The following is a 6,000-nucleotide window of genomic DNA, read 5'->3' on the forward strand; positions in this document are numbered from 1 at the left end:
TATCGAGGGGACATCTGGTGTCCCATTAGAGTTGACCCCAATCAGCAAACAAACTTGTTTCTTCCGTCTCCTTGGTTTCGTTTGGCTCTTCTCTCCCCTTTTAATCTAGTGACGAGTTTGTTACATAGAAAATAAACATTTCAATAGCAATTACCGGTGGTGTCCTTCCTGAGGGTGAAGGCTTCTATTACTTCGACCATGATAGTAATCTTGTGACTCAAATTAATGGTTGCTCTGTGTATCGTCACCGCATTTACGATTTTTCAAACGACTATTTCGTCTGCTGAAATCGTAAAGGCTGGTTCAATTGGTTACTCAGCTTTTTCATAAATGTACAGACCGTAGTTCGTATAGATGTTTTAAATAACGATGATTACCACCAGGTTGTTTTACTAACACCTGTGAGAACCCTCTATGCTGACTTCGTTTCTCCCATCCAGAAACAAATTGTTAAGCCTAAGAATTTGGTTTATGGTGATCTGGTCCTTCAATGGAACACTAGCGGGAACCACCTCGCTGTTTCCGTTTTATGCCAACACAAGTCCGTCCTCGTTCCCTACGAGTCTTTCTCTCGATTTCTTGCTTCGTTGTACTCGCCTAGTGATCCAAACCCGTCAAGTTGAGTTCAAGCACTTGACGATAGAGCTTCTCACTATTACATGTTGCATTTCGCGAACCATTATAGGCAAACCGGCATCAAACCCTCGATTCCTGTTTATTCTGGTTTGGACATTAAGCTCCACACGGACGCTGACGATGAGCCCAAACCGGCTTAGCGTGAATATTGTCCAAAATTGACCGGTTCCAGCCCCAACATCACCGATCAACAGCTCAAAGACACCGTGACCCCTGCTTTATTTCGTTATAATAACTTTATGAGCGTGGTTGAGGTGTCCAAATTCGACCAATTCCTCCCTTACGTCGACAGTTATGTGGATTAAATTCTTTCTTCATTGGGCGGTCGCACACTCGTCCCTTTTGAACCTGAGGACGTCTTTGCCAGACAGTCCAAAGCACTCCAACGCGCTCGCAATTCCATGTTGAATAATCTCGACCGTTACGTAGAACAACGTCTGTACACAACGTCGTCTGTAAGTCAATATTTTACAAAGATTTAAGAATTGTGAATAATAAAGAGATTAAAAAGTAATATTTTACAGATTTAATCAAATTTTGATCAAAGAAAAATACAATAAAATAAAGTTGATAAATCATGAAATATCAATAAAAATGTACAATAGAAAGAAAATCAATTAAAAAGATGCATTCAATTGAGATTAAACTAGTGTGACAATAGGCACAAATTAACTTGTAAAATAACTTTTTTCAAGGTATTCTACATGTACCAAATATTTAATCAGCAATAAAATGCAAATAGAAAATTATACTTTAACAAATTTTGAATAAAAAGTAATAATCAACGTACAAAAACAAAACAAACACAACAACAGGAAAGCGTGCAGAACACGCTATTGATAATAATTCGATATTTTTATTTATTTCAAAAAATAAATATTTTTAGAAAATATATAAGTTATAATTCGATAATTGATTATTTAACTTGATTTTTAAAAATCCTTGGAATAGAATTGTTTTTATTGTCCAAAAACCAAAACCTAACGAAAAAGGAGAAATCGTTAACGAAAGATAAAAACAAAGCACTGAAGTCACTCTTTCAGTGTATACGCCAATTATAGTTATCAAATACAGATTTCCTTCAGGATCATCGGGATTGTGGGCGCAGAGGATACTTTGAGAGTCTTCAAAACTTCCTCAATTTGTCTCCGTAAGCCAATTTCACTACGAAACGTATTATGTCGCGACCCACGCTGGCGACCATCCCACGCTGGCGACCAGAGCGACCTTCATTGTTGACAAGATTGACAGGGCGACCTACATAGTTTGACACTAATTACTGACATCGGCGAAAAGTCTCTTTCCTTTCTAAAAAAGCTTGGCCGCATGATCTCCCATAAACGGGGAGACCCACGCGAGTCCAAGTGGCTTTTCGAAAGGATTTCCTTGGCCATAGTACGTGGAAACTGTGTTTCCATTTACGATGCCGGGAATTTAGTTAGTTAATAACTATTTGTTAATTACATATAAAATTACTGACTAAAGATAATTGCTAAAAAATCAAAAAACTTAACATTTTTTATCTCTATTCATAGTAACTATTTCGTAATTCGAACTAAATGTTTGTTAGGAAAGACAACTAACCATGAATCTGTATTTAGACATTATATTTTTTACTTTTCCCTTTTCTTCATATGGGGATTCAAATCTGTGTAGCTTCAATGACGGATTCGTCCCACAATCTTTTATTATTCGTTTCTAAAAATAAATACATCGTAAACTTACCATTAAGTTCATCTTCGACAAACGATGGCTCGTTATTTTCATCTAAATTATAAATAAGATTATAACCTGGTATTTTATGAATCACAGTGTTAATTCCAGAAATACCCCTAAACTTTTGAAGGGGGTCTCATTGATCGCCGAGTGGTGTGTCGTATTATAGGAAAAAGTTACTTTGTCTAAAAATTGTTTCCAATTTTTACGTATTTTTGGTTTTTGAAATCCAACCCGTTGTCCGTTTGCAAGATCTGAATATCCAATTTGATAAAACAATTTTTGGAATTTATTCACCACTTCTTCAATTAAATTTCAAGTCTTACCAGAAGCAGTTTTATTTTTTAAAGATTTGCGGACAACAAATTTACTGTCGATGTCAATAATTGTCAGTACCCAATTAGATCCATCGTTAAACTCTTTATATCTTCTAATATCAATAAGATCCGCCTGGAATCTTTCATTGGGTTTTCCTGCAGTTACATGGTAATTAGAATCCGACACCTAGATACATTTTTTTAAATACTTTCAATGATAGGGCAGATTTACAAATTTCGCAGTCTTTTATAATTTGCTCGATGATTGGATGTTTTATAGTGAAATAGAATTCACTGCACTTTTTCTGAAGCTTTCGTATTCCCCAGTGGGATTCTTGGTGAATGGCAAATGCTAGTGTCCCCATCTCGATTTCATTGTCCAGACAAATGACCAATTTGTGTTTTTGGTTATTCTCGTCCTTTAGATCAGGTGTTCTCAACCGGGGGCGAATCGCCCCCCTAGGGGCGGAAATTTTGTACAGGGGGGCGATAATTTTTTACAAGGGGGCGATTTTAAAATAGCACGCTGTTTTTACATTCTTGTTTGGTATCTAAAATGTCTTCTCGCTCAAATAAGAAAAGTCGTCATTATCAAAACGAATATTTAAAATATGGGTTTATTCAAAGTACTGAAGATACATAACAGCCTTATTGTCTTATTTGTCAATGTTCTTTCTCAAATGAGGCGATGAAGCCATCACGATTACAGGATCATCTAAAACGCAAGCACCTGGATAAATCAAATCGTTATTCACAAAGCCAGTACATGATGGTTATTTAACATTTATTTATATGCAGTTGTGGGTGCGCACATCGCTTCTTATAAAATTGCTGAAATTATTACGAAAACTTCCAGTTCTCATACTATTGCAGAAAATGCAATAATTCCATCACTGAAAGTAATAATATCGGATGTAATGCATCAAGATGCTTCTAAAATTATTAAAAGTCTACCTCTTAGCAATGATTCGATTATTATTATTATTTAAGCCAAACAAAATCACCGTCTTAACCATTAACTAACACGTTCAGGTGATTCGTCGAAGAATTGGTGAAATGGGTGACAATGTAAAGGAAATCCTTATTGAAAGACTGAAGCGAAGTAAGTTTTCATTACAAATTGATGAGAGCGTCATTGTAGATAGTAAAGCTGTTTTAATGGGATTTAAACCCGACATAGAATACTTAGCGAGTAAACATCAATACCAAGAGTCTCACTAATAATTTTTAATAAAAATTCAATTTTTTACATTTGATTTATTATTTTATATTTTGATTTTTGAGTTATATACAAAAAACAACCAATTAAGGGACAATGCCCAAAAATTTTTAAATTGTATGTGGACAAGGGGGCGATAAAATTTCAAAGGGGGGCGATAAAATATCTAAGGGGGCGATGAACAAAAAAGGTTGAGAATGCCTGCTTTAGATAAAGACTATGAGTTAAAGGTTGCAAATATACCGATCATTAATAATGATAAATTGAGTCGCTTTTTTCATGCTAACATCTTTTGAGAGAAACCATAATTTTTTTTCTAAAATGACCATAATTTTTTTTTGAACTTATGAACGAGTCAGAAAGACCGTGTTCATCCACAACAAGTCTAAATATTACTGAAAGGACAAGCATATTTCGAAGGAATAATTTTAACTAACAGTCCAAGTCCACTTAGGCTTTTTCTGGGGAATCAGCAACCTTCAAGGCAAGAAGTTTAATAAAGCTGTCAATATTATGTCTAGTCATTATCTGCCACGTCAAATAAGATTTAGCTGCGGAGAATATGGTGCATCAAATCTTCGAATTATATGTTCTACTCTCACGCCTTCAAAATTTCCTTGTTTTCTATGGATTGGAGCATTATCCATATAAATAATAATTTCCTCTCCAGCTAAACTGTCAGATAATGCCGTCATAAAATTGCAAAATTTCGATAGATCCAATGTGTGATTCAAATCTCACAATTGCTCCATTGTCATCAATTGCCAAAATAACGTTAAGATTCACTCCTTTGCTTGCCCTTACCGGAACTATCGCACGTGATCCTATAAAGCAGTGATTCTCAAGTGCGGCCCCTAGGATTTAATTTGCGGCCCCTAGGTTTTATAAATGTTTTATTTTTTAATTTAATATTTTTAAATTTTATGAATAAAAAAATGTCACGTTTTTTATTTGTTGTTGTGATGTCTGATTCTAAACGTTGTCGAAAACTTTCCGAGGAAAATAGGATTTTTCAACACATCTGGGAAGAAAAATATTTCATTATTGAGATCAATGGAAAGGCTCTTTGCCTAATATGCCATTCTATTATTGCAACTCTAAAAACGTATACAATCGAACGGCACTACCGTTTCCACTCTATTCTTTATGACAAATTCACTGGTGTTTCTCGGACGAAAAAACTAAAACAAATGAAAGAAGATTATTTAAAACAATCATTTACTTTCAAAAGTGGCACATATTCGTCTAATATTAACCTGGCATCATACAAAATTAGTTACCTATTGGCTAAAAATATGAAGCCTTATTCTGATGGCGAATTATATAAAACGGCAATCGAAATATTTGCATCGGAATGTTGTTCGCCCGCTGTTTTCGATATTGCACACAAGTTACCTCTAAGTAACGATACTGTTACTAGAAGAGTCAGTGATATATCTGATAATCTGATTAACGAACTTTTACAGTATGCAAATTGTTTTGTAATTTTTAGAATTTGTAAAGATTTTCAATATTATTCTTTTGCGCTTGATTGTTCCAAAGATATTTCAGATATCGAACAATTAGTAGTGTTTATAAGGGGAGTAACATCTGACTTTCGAGTATACGAAGAATTTTTTTCATTGAATTCACTTCACGGAGAAACTAAAGGAACACAGATTTTTTCTCCAATTGTGAAATTAATTGAAGATTATCAACTGGATCCAAAAAAATTAGTTTCAATTTCAACTGATGGAGCCCCTTATATGATTGGCAGTAAAACTGGTTTTCGTGGACGTATGAATAAATGGAGGTGTGATAATAACTGGACTCCAGTATTATGGCATCATTGCATTATTCATCAGGAAAACCTAATTTCCAAAAATATTAAAATGGAAAATGTTTCTGAAGTAGTGATAAAAATTGTCAATTGGATTCGGGCGAACGCCTTGAATCACCGAAAATTTAAAACATTTTTAACTGAAACCGATTCGGATTATGGCGATGTCCTTCTTTTCTCAGTAGTAAGATGGTTAAGCCGTAGCTCTTGTCTCAAAAGGTTAATTTCTTTTATTTTATATTTAGATTTTATCAACTTCTCCCTGAAATTATTTTATTCACTGAAAATAAAGT

Source organism: Octopus sinensis, unplaced genomic scaffold (assembly GCF_006345805.1).
Source record: "Octopus sinensis unplaced genomic scaffold, ASM634580v1 Contig17689, whole genome shotgun sequence".
NCBI classification, from domain to species: domain Eukaryota; kingdom Metazoa; phylum Mollusca; class Cephalopoda; order Octopoda; family Octopodidae; genus Octopus; species Octopus sinensis.